This window comes from Danio rerio, chromosome 24 (assembly GCF_049306965.1).
Source record: "Danio rerio strain Tuebingen ecotype United States chromosome 24, GRCz12tu, whole genome shotgun sequence".
NCBI lineage: Eukaryota > Metazoa > Chordata > Actinopteri > Cypriniformes > Danionidae > Danio > Danio rerio.
Window position 1 is genome coordinate 33347535 of NC_133199.1, and position 19964 is coordinate 33367498.

Sequence of the window (19964 nt, forward strand, 5' to 3'; positions counted from 1 at the left end):
GCAGAGGTATTGAATTTTCCAGTTGGCCAGAACACGATGATTAATTTTCAGCTGCTTTGAGTCCATTGTCATATCATTTTACCAGACCATTGCTACTGCATGGACCAACTAAGAATAAACCAGGCTGTGTGCTGTATGGAAATAATTAAAAGAGAGAGAGAGAGATAGAGAGAGATAGAGAGAGAGAGAGAGAGAGAGAGAGAGAGAGAGAGAGAAATCTTTGGCTCAGGCATATTTGTATTTGTGCAGTAATTGGGTTGAATGTTGAGTCAACTCAAAAATGTCTTAAAGTTTGAGATGAAAAAAAAAAAAAAGCTACATAAACTTAACAACTGCAAGTTTCAATAGTTTTACTTATTGTTTAAAAGTAAAATCTACTTTTTGCGTTTAAAGGGTCATGAACCCCCCCTCCTCCCTTTAGTTCAAGTCTACCTCAGAATTGTTTTCAAAACAATTCTCCATAATGGGTGTGGAGTGGAAGGAGTGGGCGTGGCCAGCAGTGCAGGGGGGAAAGAGGATGGCAATCAACTGTGAGTTGGTTCACAAAATCAGACAAAAAAAATCTGATACAAAATGTGAGGAGACGGATAATTTTATAGTTTACAAAGTTAAAATGCAAATAAATAAACAGTAAGTAATTTAATGTCGTAACATACATACATACATTTATACACACGTACATACATACATACATACATATATATTATGTACGTATGTATGTATGGCTATTTGTAATTTCATATTTAACCACAATTTGTTATATCATTATAAATATAATCTTGTATATATGTTATACAAACACTGTAAATGAGGAGAACTTCTCTCCTCTTCAATCCCCGGGTCTGAATGCAGACACATTGAATAGCAGTGCAGCAGGTCTTTTTCCTAATTTATTTCAACCCTTAGCCCTGCTGGCAATCTGGAAGATTTTAAGGTGAACAAAGCAGCATGCCCATGTGTCTGAATGGTAACAAACTTAACTAATAAAAAGTCTGCCATTCTCCAATTCTTGTACAGTTCTCCCGACAGAAATGCTTGCTGTACACAAACAGCTTTGCTGTATCGGCCCTGACAGCATCGCTGGGAAAGCCATGCAACAAATGCTGTGGATCATGGAAACAAACACATATGATCTTTCATAAATGGCTAAATTCTGCATGCCATGGTCTTACCACTTGGCAGGTCTGTCTATGGAAAGCAGGTGCAGTCATGAATAAGTCATTAGCAGGGTCTTCTCATAGGGTAAGAAAACTCAGTCTATGAGTAATAATAAGAAACCGACACGTCATCTCATGGAAGGCAGATAGCACTGCATCACTGATTATGATCCCTTCCCAATAGTGATTTTAAACCCGGAAGATGAAATTAGCTGACAAAAGCTCAAAATCATCCAGTTTTCCCCACAAGTAAAGCTAACAGGTGCTAACATTGTAATAATTGATGCTAAATACACACAAATCTGTTAAAATCAAAATAAAAGTACTTCAGGGTTTCTTGAACTTTTAAAGCATATATATATATAATAGGTTTACTTACTTATTTAAAGTAAAATAACTAAATGCTTTTTACAATGAGTGTAAGCATAATACACATGTAAATAACATCAAATTAAAATGTTCTAAAAAGACAAAGATTGTATTTCACATGCGTGATAAAAAAAAAACTGCCCTCGAGAAGAAAGCTGAAATTCTGCCGTCACAGAAAAGAGACTGTCAGCTGTCAGGTCTGTTGTGGCAGCCCAGAGGAGAGTGAAGGAAGATTCTCCTGTCTCGTTCACAGTCGTGTCATTCGTGATAAATAAAAGAGAGGCGCTGGGTGGTCAGAGTCTGTTTAATGTCTAGACAGGGGGAGAGGGACTGAAGCCCATGGGAGGCTAAAAAGAGCCTGAAAGTGTTCATTTCGCATGCAATAGTCTGTCAAACGCAGGAAAACTAAACCCTGCTCTCACACTTTGTATTATGGAAATGTGGCTACTGTGTTTTATACAATGAAAGAGACATTTACATTTCTTTACCCTTCATTCCAGAGCAACTCCTGAGGCCTGACCGTGTGTGCGAGTTTGAAGAAATGTTCTTCAGCCTCAAGCAAAACCATAACTGTGCAATGCAAGGTCAGTAATGCATATTTAACAATGCAAATTTCTCCTTTTTAACTTAGTTTTGTACATGTTAATAAAAATTAAGGATTTTCTGTGGGAAATGTGTACATAAATGACAGTTTAATGATGCATATTACTATACAAGCATAACTCATTTGAGCATAAATAAATATGATTTCAAGCTCAGAAGAGTTTGTTATGGACATAAGGGAGTATAATTTAGAGATGCTGGACAACAGTTGAGGATCTACATGCAGTTTTATTTAGAATTGTCAGGCAGGCAATGGTCAACAGGCACAAACAGGAGCATAAGGGTAATCCAGAAGCAGAGTCGAAAACACAGGCAAAGAGCTCGATATAGGTGGCAAACAATGAAAACAAGGCAAGAGTCAAACACGGAAAGACTAGACAAGGTTACGCTTTGTAGTGTTACAGAAAAACAAGACTCAGCAAAGTGTGTGAGAAAGTGAGTGGTTTAAATAGTCTAGGTAATCATTGATCATGAGTTTCAGATGTGTGTGTGTGCGATCTGCAACTGGTGATAATAACAGGTAGAACTTTAGCAAAAATATTAGCTATTTGAATAGATGACCTTTTTATCTGATTGCTACTATATATATATATATATATATATATATATATATATATATATATATATATATATATATATATATATATATACATACTGTATAGTGTTATAGAAATGTACACAGGCTTATTTAGACACAGAAGATTTTTTTTTGCTTTGTTTGTTAAATATTTTTAGCACATTGGTAAGTGTTTGGTACAGTTATACAGTAATAAGTTTATGTCGTCTAAGAGCAGTCCTCATAAAACATGAAAAGCATGTGTGTGTGAATCTACTGTGCAGTAAGTCAGTAGGGTATATTAGTGAAGGTAGTGGAGCATCTCTGTTCTGAGCCTCTTTCCCTTCCACCTGTCATTGCTGACCCAGTCGTCCTCATCCACAGTCCCACATACAGTACAGTCCTTATACCATTCACCCCTTAACAACAGACATGCAACACTGAACATAGCTCAGCACTTTCTTTTTTTTCCTCTCTCTCTCTCTCTAACTCTCTCTCTAACTCTCTCTCTCTCTCTCTCTCTCTCTCTCTCTCTCTCATCATTAGCTGCTGTCTCTGACACCATAAGCTCACTGATAGCATCACAAACCAGTGTCCTTCGTACACTAAGTTGCAACTAACAAAAATATCCATTGTAGTGCTACCGATTTGTATTTCCCCATACATTATAATTGGTTGTTTAATTATATAGCTTTAATCATTTATTTTAATGATAGAAAATTACTAGAATCACAGTAGTTTATATACTACAATAATCATCAGTAGTTGGAGCTGACACAATCGTCGTAGCAGCATCAGCCAATGAAATTAATTCTCAATCGGCTACTATCTGAGCTGGGGTATTTGCATAAAGTGATCTGATTGACTGATGCATCCGTTGGCACTTGAAGAATGTAAAAAAATTCCCAGCTTCTGCAGGGAGCAACGCCGCTCAAATGGCGGCGGTGGATCCACAATTCAGTTCAGCAAAGCTTGACGTCACCCATTCAAGGTGAATAGGAAGCCTTCTGTGCCTGACGATCGCGTTGTCAAATAGGGAAAATTAGGTTCATGTCTAGCTATCACTGGAAGCAAAATCAAGCAATAAAATAGTGACTAGCCTGTTTGCTCTCTGCATCCATCTTTGTTCCAAAATCTCATATGGTTTTTCCTTAACAACTCGCTGTCTGCTATAGAACTATAGAGAATAAGATTAGCATGTGAAGAACAAAGCTAATAACAGTTTATCACTGCTGTCTGACCACAATTCCCTCACAAGTCAAATCTTCAGCAGTAACACCTGATTCACATGAGTTTCAGCTTGACAGAGGGCATGGCTGAAATTCAGGCTGATGTGATCATCATAGCAGTGTCAGCCAATGAAATGAGTTCGCAATCTGCTACTGTCTGAGCTGGGGTATTTGCATAAAGTGATCTGATTGGCTGACGCATCTGTTGGCACTTGAAAAGTATAAAAAACTTCTCAAGATCTGCAGCGAGCAACACAGCTGTAGTGGCGCCAGTGGATTCACAATTCATTTTGTCAATGCTTGACGTCACCTATTCAAAATTAAAAGGAAGCCTTGATGCTGACACCCTGTGTAAATCGGGTGTAAGGGCCATGTCTAGTAACTATAACCAAGATCTAAAAAGGGGCGTGGTCATGTTGGATTGTGTGTGGAGTGTTGGTATTTTCTAAAGTTGTCACAGTACTGGAATTCAGCGCTGATTTGTCATTGTGTTCACATGCTCAAGAGAAATTATGAAGGTGAAGGTCATCAGTTTACCAACTTTGTGTGGTTTACTGAGTGTAAACAGATACAGGGACACTGGAGTGTTTCAAAGTCACATCCATCAGCTGCTTTGTCTAGAAGCTGACATACAAGCAACCTGTTGATAAATCACTAACGTTAAAAATGGACATTTTTAAAATTTCAGTATCGCTTGGTACCAAATTGCTGTATCGTGCAACCCTAGTATTATTTAAATATATAAACATAATTTGCCAGAATTCACTCAGTGAACATTTAATGTATAAAATAACATTAAATCCTGTAGACCTTCTAGCAATACTGAAAGATCTTAACAACCCCAATCGATCATAAAACAACCTGCCCTCTTCATCCTAGAAAACAAAATGAGTTGACCTGAGGTGCTTGTATGGGAAAATAAGGCTCACTTCTAGCTATCAATGGAAGCCTCCTAAAAAAAAAAACAATAAAAAAAAATAAAGATTAACCTGTTCATCCATCTTTGTTCTAGAAGCTCACACAGTTTTTTTCTTTCTGAGCTGCGTGTGACACGATCGTCTATAGAGAGTGGAAGATTAGCATTAGCATGTGGAGAAAAGAGCTAATGAAGCACACATAACAGGTTACCACATCTGTCTGAGCATGATCCTCTCACAAATCAAATCTGCAGCCAATCCTCCTGATGGATAATTGCGGACAGGAGTGCGATAAGCTTTTTTTTTTTTTTTTTGGTAATCGAGATCTGTCAATCATGAATGCCACACGACTTCTCGATCTGCGGTGTTTGCTCAACGGAATGGAAGAATTCGGCCGGTGTCGTTCGGGCCAGTTCCTTTTCTGCTGCTGTGAAGACTGTTCTTGCTTCGTTTCATTAACTGGGTGGGAGTAAAAGCAAATTTGCCTTATGAAAAGCAATTACTGCACTGCTGACTGGTGCTTTTGTGTGCAGAGGAGAAGTTCCTGTCCCTGGCGCTCACATTCAAGACTTCTGCATCATTGATTTTTAAAACACAGACAGACTTTCTGCTGAGGTTTAAGCCCTTCAAGTCTGTTCAGCTGGCTGTATTGAGGCCTTATTTAGATACTGAGATAAACATGTTTTGCTTTGTTTAATAATTAGCATGGCAGTTGAAGTCAAAATCGATAGCCCTCATGTGAATTTTTTTTGCTTATTCCAATATTTCCCAAATTATGTTTAACAGAGCAAGGATTTTTTACTGTATTTCTTATCATATTTTTTCTTCTGGAGAAAGTTATTTTTATTTCAGCTATAATAAAAGCAAGGTCAATATTATTAGCCCCTCCCTTAAGCAACATTTTTTTCTGATTGTCTACATAACAAACAACTGTTATACAATGACTTGCCTAACTACCCTAACTTGTCTAATTAATCTAGTTAAGCCTTTAAATGTCAGTTAAGCTGAATAATATTTTGAAAAATGTCTAGTCAAATATTATGTACTGCCATCATGGCAAAGATAAAATGAATTAGTAATTGGAAATTAGTTATTAAAACTATTATGGTTAGAAATGTGTTGAAAAAAAAAAATTCTATCTGTTAAACAGAAATTGGGGAAAAATATATAGGGGGGCTAATAGCTCAGGAGGGCTAAAAATTCTGACTTTAACTATATGCTCAGCTATTCTTGAACATTGTTTATCAAATAATACATATTTATGAAGAGTCATGTGGCTCTAAAAAAAAGTATTGGCTGTTGAAGATGATCTTTGCCATCAGTGGAATTAATTATATCATTTGGTTAAATGTGATGTTTAATTTATCAATTATATATTTTTTTCTCAACACATTTATTTTAGTCTTTGCCATGATGACATTTAATAGCATTTTGTAATATATACTAGTAATTTTGCAAGAACCTTGTGTTCAGCTTAAAGTACAATTTAAAGGCTTAACTAGGTTAATTAGTTTAACTAGTAAGATTAATTAAGCCATTCAATGGCATTGGACAGCAGCAGATAGCACTGTAGACAATTTTATTTTATAATATATAATTTTATTTTCTAATTTAATAAAATGTTTATTTTATTTTTTATATTTTATTTTATTTTTTAGTAATTTAATCATTTTTTATTTATATATATATATATATATATATATATATATATATATATATATATATATATATATATATCTTGTATAACGATGGGTTGTTCTTTAGTCTATCGAGAAAAAAATATAGCTTAAAGGGGCTAATAATTTTGTCCCTAAAATGGTGTTTAAAAAATGGAAAACTGCTTTTATTCCAGCTGAAATAAAACAAATATGATTTTTTCCAGGAGAAAAAATATTATCAGACATACCGTAAAAATTTCCTTGCTCTGTTAAACACCATTTGAAAATATTTAAAAAAGAAGAAAACTTTTGAAGGGGGCTAATAATTCTGACTTCAACTGTATATATTGTAAATATTTTGTTGTTATTTATTTACATAAAACTAATAACAAGCCATCATATTTTCGCATTTACTTTGAGCAACATACACAACAGCAGTACATTTTTACACCCCTAGTTACGTGTTTCTCAAATATTAGCCAAAATATGACCGCCTGTTCTGATTTTAGGGATGTTTTCAGAAAATTTTAGGAAAAAGCTATAGACCTTCAGGATTTTGTTTATCGGAAATTGAATGAATTTATATTAAAGTGCAAAGAAAGCTATTACTGGTTCTTTTAATCTAGGTACTGAGTTTAGCTTGGTAAGAGGATTGTAAGTGCCAACTTATTAAATGCAAGCAATTTGCGTGATTGTGTTTCCTGTAAGCTGCAGTGATTCACAATGTGTGATAACATCTTTTAGCTTGTGATCTGTCATGATATATGTGTATTAGATGGGCTGGAAGTGTATGAGATACAGAGTGCCAGAAAGAGGAAAAAATGTAGAATTAACAGGTTCATCAGCCTTAAATTGAAGTAATGGCTTGTGGTAAAAAAAATTAAATAAAAAATATTAATTAAAAAAATTAAAAATTACATACATACAATTAAATACATGCAGATTGCTAAAGGTTTAAAATCAGGCATTATATGGACTATAGATCCAGTCATGCACTGATCACACGCACCTGTTCAGGATTCCATTGATTTCACACTTTCATGGCTGGGAGCTGCTCATGAACTGATTAAATGGACTTAATAAACCGCACACACACATCCACGCTTCAGAGTCTTGTTTAACTGTATTGTAAATTTTATGACTTGTTTTCCTTGCCAGTTTTGACCCATGCTTTGTTTTGTTAGTTTTCTTTTTATTCCTGTCTGCTGCCTGCCTTTGAACATCTGCCTGTTTATCGACCATGACCCTGGATTGCTTGTATACATCAGTTTATTCCTGTATTGACCGTTGCTTGCCTGAGCATTCTCACAATAAATCCTATAGATTGGATCCGCACTCCGTTGTCAGCGTACACATTACAGAAAACAAATAAGTAAATACAAAATTAAATAAAAAAAAAACAATTAAAAGTATAACTAAAGTATCCAAATTATAATCAACAAAATTGTTTTTTTAATTTGGTTTTCAGACTGAGTAGTAGTATTATTTTAGTTTTGTTTTTGTAGCATTTAATTTTGAGATTTAGTGCTGATAGAATGTTATTTCACAATTTTTACAAATATTTTCTGATTATAGTTTAGTTTTATTAATTTTGCTATGTGGGTTTATGTTTTTTATATTATATTTAGTCATGGTGCTTTTAACAGATTCCTCAACCTTAAATTGAAGTAATAACTTGAGGTCAACAAAAAAAAGCAGACCAAATTCTGCTTAAATAGTGCTGTTTAAAGTGTAATTAAACAATCAAACAAACAAATAAATAATTATAACTAAAATATCCTTATAATTATTAGCAAAATTGTTTATTAGTTTTGTTTTCAGACTGATCAGCTGATCAGAATTTTCGTTTACGTAGCATTTCATCTTGCGTTTTAAATCGGATTTCTTTTTTCACTTTGAACAAAGATTTGATGATTTGAAGATTTGTTGGCTACATGTTTTCTTTTCTTCTGATTAATATTATAATAATACAATTTTTTATGGTCACATATTATTTTATGTAATTTCAGGTCCAAAAATGATATAAATTTTTACCTAAATACAGGTATTTTTGATATTCTGAGTGCCGATGAAACATTATTTCATCCATATTTTAACAATTTTTACAAATATTTGTAGATTACAGTTTAATCCTAATAATGTTATGTTTTTATTTATTTTTTTATTCATGTATTATTTATTTAATTTTGTCAAATTGATTTCATGTTTTTCATTCAGTGCGCATGTTTAATTTGATTTAGTTTAGTTAAGTGGTAACACTTACTATAAGTTTGTATTAGTTAATGTTAGATAATGCATTTACGACCATGTACAAACAATGAACAATACATTGCTTACAGTATATGTTAACGCTAATTAAGCTAAGTTAATGCAAACAGTCATGCATGGTTAATACGTTAACTGCATTAACTAATGTTAACAAGCATAGATTTGTATTTTAATAATGCATTAGCAAATGTTGAATTATGATTAATAATTGCTGTACAAGTATCGTTCATAATTAGTTCATGTTAGTAAATACATTAACTAATGAAAGCTTATTGTAAAGTGTAAGCAGTTAAGTTAGTTTGACATTAACCATACTGATACTATACATTCATTGTTCTCGTGTCTACAGTAAATCAATCCACCAAACTTGCAGGCTGCACACAGAAACCTCTTGTTTCTCATTGGGCCCTAATTTACAAACGTGTTCTAATTTAAGCTGTTTTTAACAACAAGGTGGCGAACAGCAGGTAGAAATTCCCACAGCTCATTCTAATAAGGCAATCACCACACCTGTGTCTTTTTGTAATAAGAGACTGCATTTTTTTTTCTTCACCTGAGTTCAACAGCAGTGTTCAGAGCTAATAAAGCACGAGTGTATGGACTGACTGGAGAGAAATAAAAAGAAGAAACTATGAGAGCGACAGAGTTTTTGAAATAATATAAGAAATAGACTTGCAATTTTGACAGTCTGATTTGTGAGATAAAAACTTGCATAAAGGCAAAGTAAAATTGTGAAATTGAGATGTAAACTAACTATTCAAGTCTGAAATTGATATAAACAGAATTTTTACATTAAAATAAATAAAATTGCAAGACGTAAACATTATACATTTTAAATAAGTTATTTAATTACCAATTATTATTTACTAAATGCGCAATTACAGTAAATAAAATACAAAATAAATAATTTCATCTATACATTACTAGTTCAAATAATAATATAATGTCTTTATTTATGCTGTTGCTTTTTCAAAATGTTGCCAAACTTTGACATATGCTACACTGTAAAAAATTTGACCTTAAATTCACAGTAAATTACTGGCTAATAATTGCATTACTTTCCCAGTAAATTACTGTATGTAAATTCACAGTAAATTATTGTGAGGTAGTTCACAGTAATTTACTGTGGTTTTGTCACATTAAATTATTGTGAAATTACAACCATATATTGTAACTTTACAGTAGATAATAAAGTCCGTTACTGTAATTTCACAGTATTATCTTGTAGAATTAACTATATTTTACTGTGAATTTGCAAAACGATTACTGTGATTTAGCAGTAGGTTGCAGTTTAAATACCTGATTTAACTGTAAAGTTACAGTTATATCCCGGATTACTGTAATTTAACAGTTTGGTGCTGTAAAATTCCAAAGCAATTTTAGGTCACACAAAAATGAAAATTCTATCTTGATTTACTCACCCTCAGGTTGTTCCAGCTCTGTTAAAAATGTTTTTTTTTTTGTTAAACACAGGAATAAAAATATCAAATATTCCTCTTTGTGTCCAAACAACCTGAGGATGCGTAAATGACGACAGAATCTTCATTATTGGGTGATCTGAAAAGACTCTAAAATCAAAATAAAAACAAACACACATACATTTTACAGATTTATTTAACAGCTTAATGACATCCGTGTAAACATTTCAGAAAACTTTCAAAAGGTGAAGGTGAAGCCTCAAAAAATACTATAAGAACATATTAATAAAAAAATCTGACATCATATGTAGCATACATATAAAAAGCAGTGCTTCAGAGTGCGCTCTCTCTCTCTCATTTTATATATATATATATATATATATATATATATATATATATATATATATATATATACACACATGAGAGAGAGAGAGACAAAACTTCTTGCTAAATTAGGCCATCGTCTATTCAAGGTCAATCATTTTCCTGATAATTTTACACACTTGCTGGTTGATGTGTCTTCTCTGCTTCTTTGACTTCGTCTGTCTTCCATCTCCAAACTGGTGCACAAAAAGCACCTATAAGCAAAAGAGCAGACAAACAGTTAGCTTCATACAACACTACTGGGACACTACTGCTGCACTAGAGAGCAAAATTACTGTTAGCTCAGTTTGAACATGCTGACAATACTGTAGCTCAGTCAAACTGCAATCATTTAAACAAAAACATCTGAAAAACATGTCCATCACAAACACACAATCAAGAACAGTCCAACAACAAATAGTGGTTTTAATGACCTAGGCAGAGCATTTTAAAACAGTTGATTTGATTTACACCTTCTGTTTACAGACTATAATCTAATGCTGGGTTCACACTTATTGCAAAGTTAACACATGCATCACAGTACTTGCTCTTGAATACTAGCAGGATGTTTCTTGCATCAAGCTAATTTTTCATGATTTGAATATTAGGAAAATTTTGCAAAAAAAACTTGATTGAAGTGATATAGCACTTGTGTTGTATTCATTTCAATCAAGTTTTTTGCAAATATTCCAAATATTTTTCAACGTTTTTTGAGTTTCACTTAATTTGTGCTGCCCAGTAAAAAATTCCCACTATTTATGCATTTGCAATGACTTGCATGTAATCCACTCACCTGAATAGGTAACTTCACATATGGTATAAGAGCCCCATTCTTTTAAAGACAGCTTCCCCTCTGGTCTCCAGCACAGACAAACAAATTGTGTCTGCAACACGGCCCTTTATAACAAGGGGACAAGGGGAGTCATGACTTGTGCTCCTATACATTCCTTGTTTAAACCCCCCCCCAAAACAAGCCCTCAGTTACAATATTTATTGTTGACATTACCTTAAATTCCAGAGTGCAAAAGGCATCTTCAGCATACTTCAGTTTCAGACCAGATCCAAAGTCAGTTGTGAAATCCAGGTGAGGTCCCATGACCACTCGACCCTCCGAGTCCAAGGAATAAGACTAAAAGGGGGAAAGAAGGACTAAATTAGAGGTGTTTGTGAATAATTAAATTTTTTTGTAGAAACAAAGTTGACATTCCATGCTCTGCCTATTAAAAACCAAGCAAACAAACACACATGCCCAGTAAAATTGCTAATAAAAATAAAAACTATAGTTTAAAAAAATCTTTGTCTAATATTTACTACTACTGGAGGTACTGGTGGAACTTCTGGAAGAAGAAAAAGAGTTTGTACAAGAAACTGCTCACAACAAATCTGTGAAAAACCTGACATTTAAAAATCTAATAAAAATGAGGAAGGCATCAACATTACCTTTAATAATCAAGCGAGGGTTGATTGGTAGCATCAGTGTTTCAACATCAATGGCTGTGGCTGCAAAAAAATATGAATATAATAAGATTAGAATAAGACTCAACCTAACACACGCACACACATACTCTCTCTCTCTCTCTCTCTCTCTCTCTCTCTCTCTCTCTCTCTCTCTCTATATATATATATATATATATAGGTTTAGATTGTGATAATGAATTTAGGTTATATTTGTGTGCTCAGAATTTACACTCACCTCACACTTCAGCTATTATCAGGTACACCTGAACACCAAAAAATAAAATCTACAGTTAGTGACATTATACAATTAGTTCTCATTAGTAAATGTTAGCACTGCATTAACACCAGTGAGAAATATACAATATGTACTGTGTTAGTGTTAGTTTAAAAGAATACAACTGAATTGTATTATAAGCCTAATTTAATAAAACAGTTAAGACTTGTTTCATAATGAGTTTATTTAACTAACTTAACGTTAACGTTACAGTGAACAAAATTAACGTACATGATGGTGACTAACCGTAACGTTAACTTAAGAGAAGGTCAGAGCTTACCTTAACTTTAGTCATTTCACCTTTACTTCAGTCTTGTACTGAAACAGAAAATGCAGTTAACAAGAAGTTAATTAAAGAAAATTCCCTTTCTTTTTTCAGGAACTAACGTTAACGTTATGCTAATACCTCAGAAAACACTACAATCACCATCTGGCGTCGTTAATTTCTTGTTTTAAAAAAAGGCGCGCTTAAACCCTGTACGTGCGAGTACAACTAAAGTACTCGGTAAATTCCTGTTAAATGACATGCACTATACAGAAATACACATACAACAATCATTTAACGGACAAAAGTCATATTTTAACACTTACCGAGGATGAATCCGTTGGGTGAAGAGACGACGCGTTGTCTGTGGTGATGGCGCTTGTTTGCGGTTGAGTCGAGTCAGTTCTGTTAAATGAATCGGCTCCTTTAAGTGAACAGTAAAGAGTTGAATTCGGCTCCTTTAAGTGAACAGTAAAGAGTCGAATTCGCCTGAAAACGATTCCGTTTTGTATAATATTGTAAGACGCAAACATATAATTCATTAATATTTCATCATATTGCTTGGTTCGTGTACTGCTTGTACACGAATTGCTTGTTGATGACTATGAGCTCATGAACACGTCTGATAAAATATCTGAATCTGATTCAATGTCACACGAGTCCTGAACCGAAGCAGTGCAAAAGTAATTTATTGATTGAAATATAAAGTTAATTATTTTCTTCGCCATTCAAAATATTACATATCTCTGATTTTAACAATAAGAATAAAGTTCGTTTGGAGTGTATTTATTGAGAATTATTATTTTTTCCTCCCAGGATTCATTTTGCACCAAGCTGCATCAAGCTGTAATGGTGGATGAGAAGGCACATAATATTATAAATATTGCTTGTAATATGTAATGAAATAAAGTTTTAACACTTTTTCATGCGAGAATGTAGTTCTTCAAAACTCAAATCTGTGGATTGTTAGTAAAGATTGTGTGTAATTTTAAGTGTGTTTTGCCGGTAGCGGAGATCTATGACTTCCAGGCGGTAACGGCGCTCATTACTCATGTATCCGCCGAGAGGCGCCTGTCTTCAGGCTAGACATTGGGACAATTGCCCCGTCTTCGATGGCTCTATATGCGTCCGAAAATGAAGTTTTAACTGTTTTTCATGCTAGAATGTAGTTGGTTAAAACTCTAATCTGTGGTTTATTTATATAGATAAAAATTTATATATATATATATATATATATATATATATATATATATATATATATATATATATTTAATTCTAAATTAAAGATTAGTGACCTCCAGGCGATGACAGGTGCCCAATACTCATGAAACCGTCTAAAGCAGACATTTACCCTGACATTGAAATAATTGTTGGCTGTTTAACAGTCTTTGGTTTCATTAATTAATTACTTTTTATTCCAGTTTATTATGTTTTGGCTAAGCACACAGTTATGTTCATTAAATATTATTTCCTATTCTATGTTAACTGTATAAAATTAAATAAAGGTGCAGTACAACCAAAAAGATGTTGGTAACCAAATCGTTTTGGGGGCTATAACATTCTGTTATTATCTGTTAAAAGTTCATTTGTATTAATTTCTACGTTGAATTAAAAAAGGTTTGAATTTCTATAACTAACGTGCAAAAGATATAGCCCTTTTCACAGTAATTTGCTGTAATCATGCTACCTGCCGTAATTTCACAATAAAATTATGAATACAACATATTACTGTGAATTTTTCAGTTAAATACTGTGAAGGGATACTAATGTAATTTACTGTGAAAAATTACAGTAACTTGTTGTGAAAACCTGGAAATTTTTTACAGTGTATCAATGTCTGATGTGGAAAAGCTTATTCATGCTTTAATGACCTCACAATTAGATTACTGTAATGCGTTACTAGGCTGTTGCCCTGTTGGCCTAATTAACAAACTTCAGCTAGTTCAAAATGCAGCTTCTGCTTTCTAGAACAAAGAAATATGTTCTTATTACTCCAGTTCTTTCATCATTGCATTGGCTCCTTATTCAATATCGTATCAATTTAAAATTTTATTGACTACCTACGAAGCCCTGAATGGCTTAGCTCCCCAGTATTTGAGGGAGCTCCCGGTGTATTATAGCCCCTCAGGTCCACAATGCTTAGTTAATTCTGGACAATTGATTATTCCCAGAATATCAAAATCAACTGTAGGTGGTAGATCTTTCTCATATCTGGCACCTAAACTCTGGAACAGCCTTCCTACAGTTTGGGAAGCAGACACACTCTTTTAGTTTGAAACTAGATTAAAGACATCTCTTTGCATTAGCATACACATACAACAAACACATACAAAATACTTTTGAAATCCAAATCCTCTAAAAGATTGTTTGTCTGCGTTATTTAGGGCTACTGAAGCCGGGAACACTTCCCAAAAGACATTTTAATTTGAACAGCATGTGCGATTGTTGTTAGTCTGTTTTTATTAATCCCAAAGTCTCCAAAATCCTGGACCAGGCCATATCCTGAGCAGCTGCTGTGGTGGTAGTTCTTAGCAGGACTTAGGAGGACTAGAATAGGAACACATTGGGCCCTGGGGCTATGCTGTAACAAAGGGTACCTTTTGGTTTTAATTTATTTCCTCCTATTTTAATTATATGCGTATAGTCTATTGTAATTTTTTATTTGATAATTAATACTATTTTATTGCAACACAAAATTAGACCTGTCTTAATCAATCAAATAATTATATAAAATGAAATAATAAATAGATAATGTAGCCTATGATAATAATAACAACAACAAATAGCAAAAAAAAAAATAAATAAATAAGACATGAGTTCTTATTCTGGTCCTGCTAACAACTATTAAAAAAACACTAGTAAGTAATAATAATGATAATAATAATAATAATAATAATAATAATAATTATTATAATAATAATAATTATTATTATTATTATAAAGACCTTGCTAGAAAACAATCATGCAAACCAGGTTCTGCTAAGAAATGGCCATTTTTGCTCAGCGTCAGGTGCACAGTAGCAAGACGTTTGGCAGCGAACTATGAATTTATTTTGATGCCAAATACGTTGACCACTTAGGCCTATTAAAATATTATTAAAAAACTGTACTGAAAAACCAAAAGCTAAACCAAAAAACAAAAATGTGAGCAAAAGAAAAAACGAAAAACGGCAGTTTTCTTCCTTTACTTTATTCCGCTTAAAATTAGAAAAAAAATCAGCAAAACGTATACAGACTGAGAAGAAGCAGGAGAGGAAGTAATGATGATAAAAAAAAGAGAAGAGTTTATTGAATAATCTTAGTTGCGTACATGAGTCAATGCTCAGACTTCATCTGATCAGGATAAATCCAACAAGAGTTATTATACTACAAGCAACAGCAATGGAAAATTACTGCTTCACAACAATGTCCAGAGACAACACAGACCTTGAAATGGGTATATTCTCTTATCTCTTTCTCATGAAAACAAGTGTCGCTTGACTACACAGTCATATAACAATATGGAAAAATGGAAATAATAATAAAGCAATAATTATAGGAAGCATTATTAATAAAATATAAAAACATAATAAAATGATAAATAATAATCAATAACAATAATCATTAAATCATCAACTAATGATCAATAAAATGATGTAATATAATTTAAATGACTAATGATCATATGATTAAATAAAATAATTAAATGAAGAATAAATTAATATAAACTAATGAAAATAAAATGCAACACAATTGAATGGATACTTTCTTAAAACAAAACACACATACTGTAAGTTTGTTTTCAGATCCTTAGTAAGATTCTTCACCTTAAATGTGAAATACCTCAAAATAAACATGCAAGACCCCCAACTCCCACAAACACACACACACACCCTCCAAAAAAAATTAACAAAAATAAAAAATCACTTGAAAGCTTTTGCATCTGAACTCTTCATATAGTTCCAGAGATGAAAGCTCATATTTGCTGACACATAATGAACAAGAAATGAAAAACAGCCTCCTAATCAAATTTATTTCACATCGACATCCTTTCTGTTCTGAATGACTATGGTAACAAATGTGTTGCGGTGTCCGCCCTGAAAGTTCTAATGCGTGTCTTGTGTGATTTTTCAGGTCGCTGTGACACAAAGCGAAAGGTCAGGCATAAAGCGGGCACTCAGTGGCAGCAGTGTGAGTTCGTCCCTCAGGCTTTCCGGATCCAGTAGGTGGCATTTAGCTTGTACTCGCTTGCTGTGTGACTCCATGTTCTCAAATTCCAACAATATCGCTCTTCCAAAGAAAGATCAGCAGGTCTCCGTGGCCTCACCAGGACTTCTGCACTTTCAGAGTCACTGAAAGCCCAGAAAGGTTCTGTCTCTGAAAGCCCTGGTAGAATGTGTGCAACATCGAGGGCGCAGGAGGCCAGACTTCTGCTGTCCGTGGCTTTCTTGCGCTCCAGAGGGGGTTCGTTCTGCCGAATAAAAGGAAATCAGTCCCTTGCATTAAAACCACTGGAGACTTTTGATTCGCTACTTTTAAACACCAGATACAAGGGGTTTGGTCAATAGAGAGTTGTTTTCTTATCCTTATTTTTTAATTCTCAGTTTTTATACGCCTCGCATGGATCTGCGGATAGATTTCACTGTTTCACTAATGGAGAACAATGGAACAACATGAAAGTGTTTAAAAAAGGTAAATTCGTCTGTTTGTTTGGGTAGGAAGGGACTGATAGTTACTAAACGATTGTTTCACTTGTTAAAGGAATAGTTTACACACAAATTTACTCATAAACGACTCATCCGTGGTCCCAAAGCTTTATTTCTGTTGAACTTAAAAGAAGATATTTTGAAGAATGTTGTACATGTAACCACTGACCTCCATAGTAGAAAAAAAGACTATGGAAGTCAATTGTTAGTGGTTTTCAACATTTTTAAAACTATATACAGGGCTAAACAATAGGGACTGCCCAGAGAGACGCTTGGGACAGTAGATAGAATCATTACTGGCCCGATTGGGACAATGCTGTCTTGTCACTAAAGTTTAATTTGCCTATTTTTCCTACTACAAACTCTATTTGTCAGTTGCATGCATTTTAAGTTTGTGCTTTTTAAGTCTTTAAATACTATCTTCTTTGCGATGTCGTAAACACCATATTGCTTTTCAGTTCCTCTTATCTGATTTGATGTTTTGAGCATGTTATTTTTTTCCATGTCCCGGTAACAACCAGTACAGCGATGAAGCGGCAACATGGCGACAACATCAAATTATGAGGCTAAAAAAAATGTCTCTCTTGGAAGCAGACATTTACTTGGTAACAACAGGACAAAAAAAAAATTAAGAGATGTTTTGCAAAAATTTGCCGTCAGTTAAAATTTGTTAAATAATTTCAAACTGCAATAAAGTACCTCCACAATTTCCATACTGCTCTTTTTGTTTGCATAACACTTAGAATTTTGCGCATTATACATTTATTAGCAATTTTTTAAGTATTGAAAATGTTAGATTTACAGACATAATTTTTGACACATTATTTAGAACATGTGGCTAAAAACAGATATTAACTTCTTTTTCTTTTTTTTTTTTTTTGGTGAGGCCAGTGAAAATTTTGGCAGGGCAGGTAAAAATCACAACGAATAAACAACTGGCCCGATCGGACCAGTAGAAAAAATCCTCAGTGTTGAACCCTGATTTAAATATTTTTTATGTTCAGCAGAGGAAAGAAACTCAAACTGGTGTGTGAGAAAAAAAAGAGAGTAAGTGATAACAGAAATCTTCTTTTGGGTGAACAATCCTTTTAGATTCTTCTATTTATTCACTGGCCACTTTATTAGGTACACCGGTTCAACTGCTTGTTAATGCAAACATCTATTCAGTCAATCACATCACAGCTTAGTGCATTTAGGCATGTAATTGTGGTCAAAAAGATTAGCTTAAGTCAAACTAAACTTTATAATGAGGAAGAAATGATGCTGCCAGATGGACTAATGGTGTTCCTCATATTCAGTTGATTTGGACTGTCATTGAAAGAAGTGCAGATTATACAATCACTATCTGAACAAGGCCAGAAAAAAAGTTTAAGAAGTTAGGGGAAACTTTTTTTTTTTTTTTTTTCAATAGTTGCCAAACTTTATAAAACTGCTTTATTTTTTCCAGAAACTAATATGAATTCCTGCCATGTGTTTTCGTATAAAATATGCCTCAAAATACAACACTAATAAATACATCTCTGTCGGGTAAATTAAAGTTTAATTTGGCCCATATTTAATCTACAATACAACTTGTTGGCAAAATAGGTTACTGTGACGGTATAAAGATAGCTCACTCACTCCTTCTAGCTAAAATAAACCTCTTTACCACTTCAGTTGAAAATAAAATTAACAAGGAATTTACTCAATTTGTACATTTTTTTTGACAGAATTTTGTTTATTTTGCATGTGTATTTTAGAGTACATCGTGTGTGTGTGTGTGTGTGTGTGTGTGTGTGTGTGTGTGTGTGTGTGTGTGTACATATATATAATTTATTTTCTTTTTTTAACTGCTACAACTGTTTACTGTGTTTTTTTTATTATATATGTATGTTTTTTATGTACACTTTATAAATGCTTTGGCAATTATTGAATTGAACTAGAGAGAGAAAGAATTAGAGAGCAAGCAGTGAGAGCAAGCATTGACCTGAACTGCTATAAAGCAAAACTCATTAATATTCGTGACCATTCCAAATATGGTCAAAACCAAGCCTTGTATTCCAGGGGTAACTCCTGTGTCTGTAAATGAGCATATAAAACTGTTCCTGGAGAATTCCTAAACTCACCCAAGCCCTATGTAGCTATCAGAGAACAATTTAACACAGTGCTCCTCAACCTTTTTATCACTGCGGACCGGTCAACGCTTGACAATTTTACCGCAGGCTAGGGGCGGAGGGGGCATGATTCATAGGTTGCTAACCATCAACCATTTTTTAGAGGATGACAAGCTGACAAAACATTGCTGTGACTCTGTACAAGTTTTATTTTTGGTGAAAATTACAAACCACTGCAGTGTTTGGGTGTTCTGTGTTTATCTGAGATAATTAGTCTACCAAAATCAGTGTATTTGATGCAAGCCGAAGGCCTTCCGTCTGTTCTTGTCATGTGACCTACTGTGCGCTTCAGGAATTCACTCAACTGCGTGCGTCCAGAAGGCACAAGCACGTCACAACCATTGGAAATAACAAACTTGCTCGAACTCTAGAAAATACACCCTAAAAGGCCACCATCATTTGCGATCTCCAGCAGTTGATTTTCTTGCACAGACATGGTGGATTCACCTGATTTGTTGACAAACGGGTTGTGGATCTATTCCTTGGAAGTTCGCAGGTAATTCACTGGGCGTTTTCACCGTAGCAAAGAAACTTTCCAAAGACGTCTGTTTCTTACTCATTTTGCTGCTTGTCGGTTAAATTTGGGCGCTC

The 19964-nt window shown here is 33.9% G+C and overlaps 2 long non-coding RNA genes across 3 annotated transcripts in view; one reads left to right on the forward strand and one right to left on the reverse strand.

The window, feature by feature from the left end:
• The window catches only part of LOC141380728 (uncharacterized), a 31845-nt gene extending 14306 nt beyond the window's left edge, over window positions 1–17539 (forward strand). Inside the window, exons 7-8 of the long non-coding RNA XR_012399457.1 lie at window positions 2027–2110; window positions 16649–17539. This is a non-coding gene — a long non-coding RNA (uncharacterized lncRNA). The remainder of the gene's footprint in view (window positions 1–2026; window positions 2111–16648) is intronic.
• On the reverse strand, window positions 10354–12936 carry LOC137489254 (uncharacterized). 2 transcript variants are annotated; one of them, XR_011008656.2, is made up of 7 exons: window positions 12862–12936; window positions 12551–12588; window positions 12232–12259; window positions 11979–12038; window positions 11545–11667; window positions 11332–11435; window positions 10354–10753 (listed from the first exon to the last, which is right to left on the reverse strand). It is a non-coding gene; the product is annotated as an uncharacterized lncRNA (long non-coding RNA). The 2 variants fall into 2 exon arrangements; XR_012399737.1 differs by lacking the exon at window positions 12862–12936 and adding an exon at window positions 12677–12741 and having other exon boundaries at window positions 10657–10753.
• Window positions 17540–19964: the final 2425 nt, after the last annotated feature.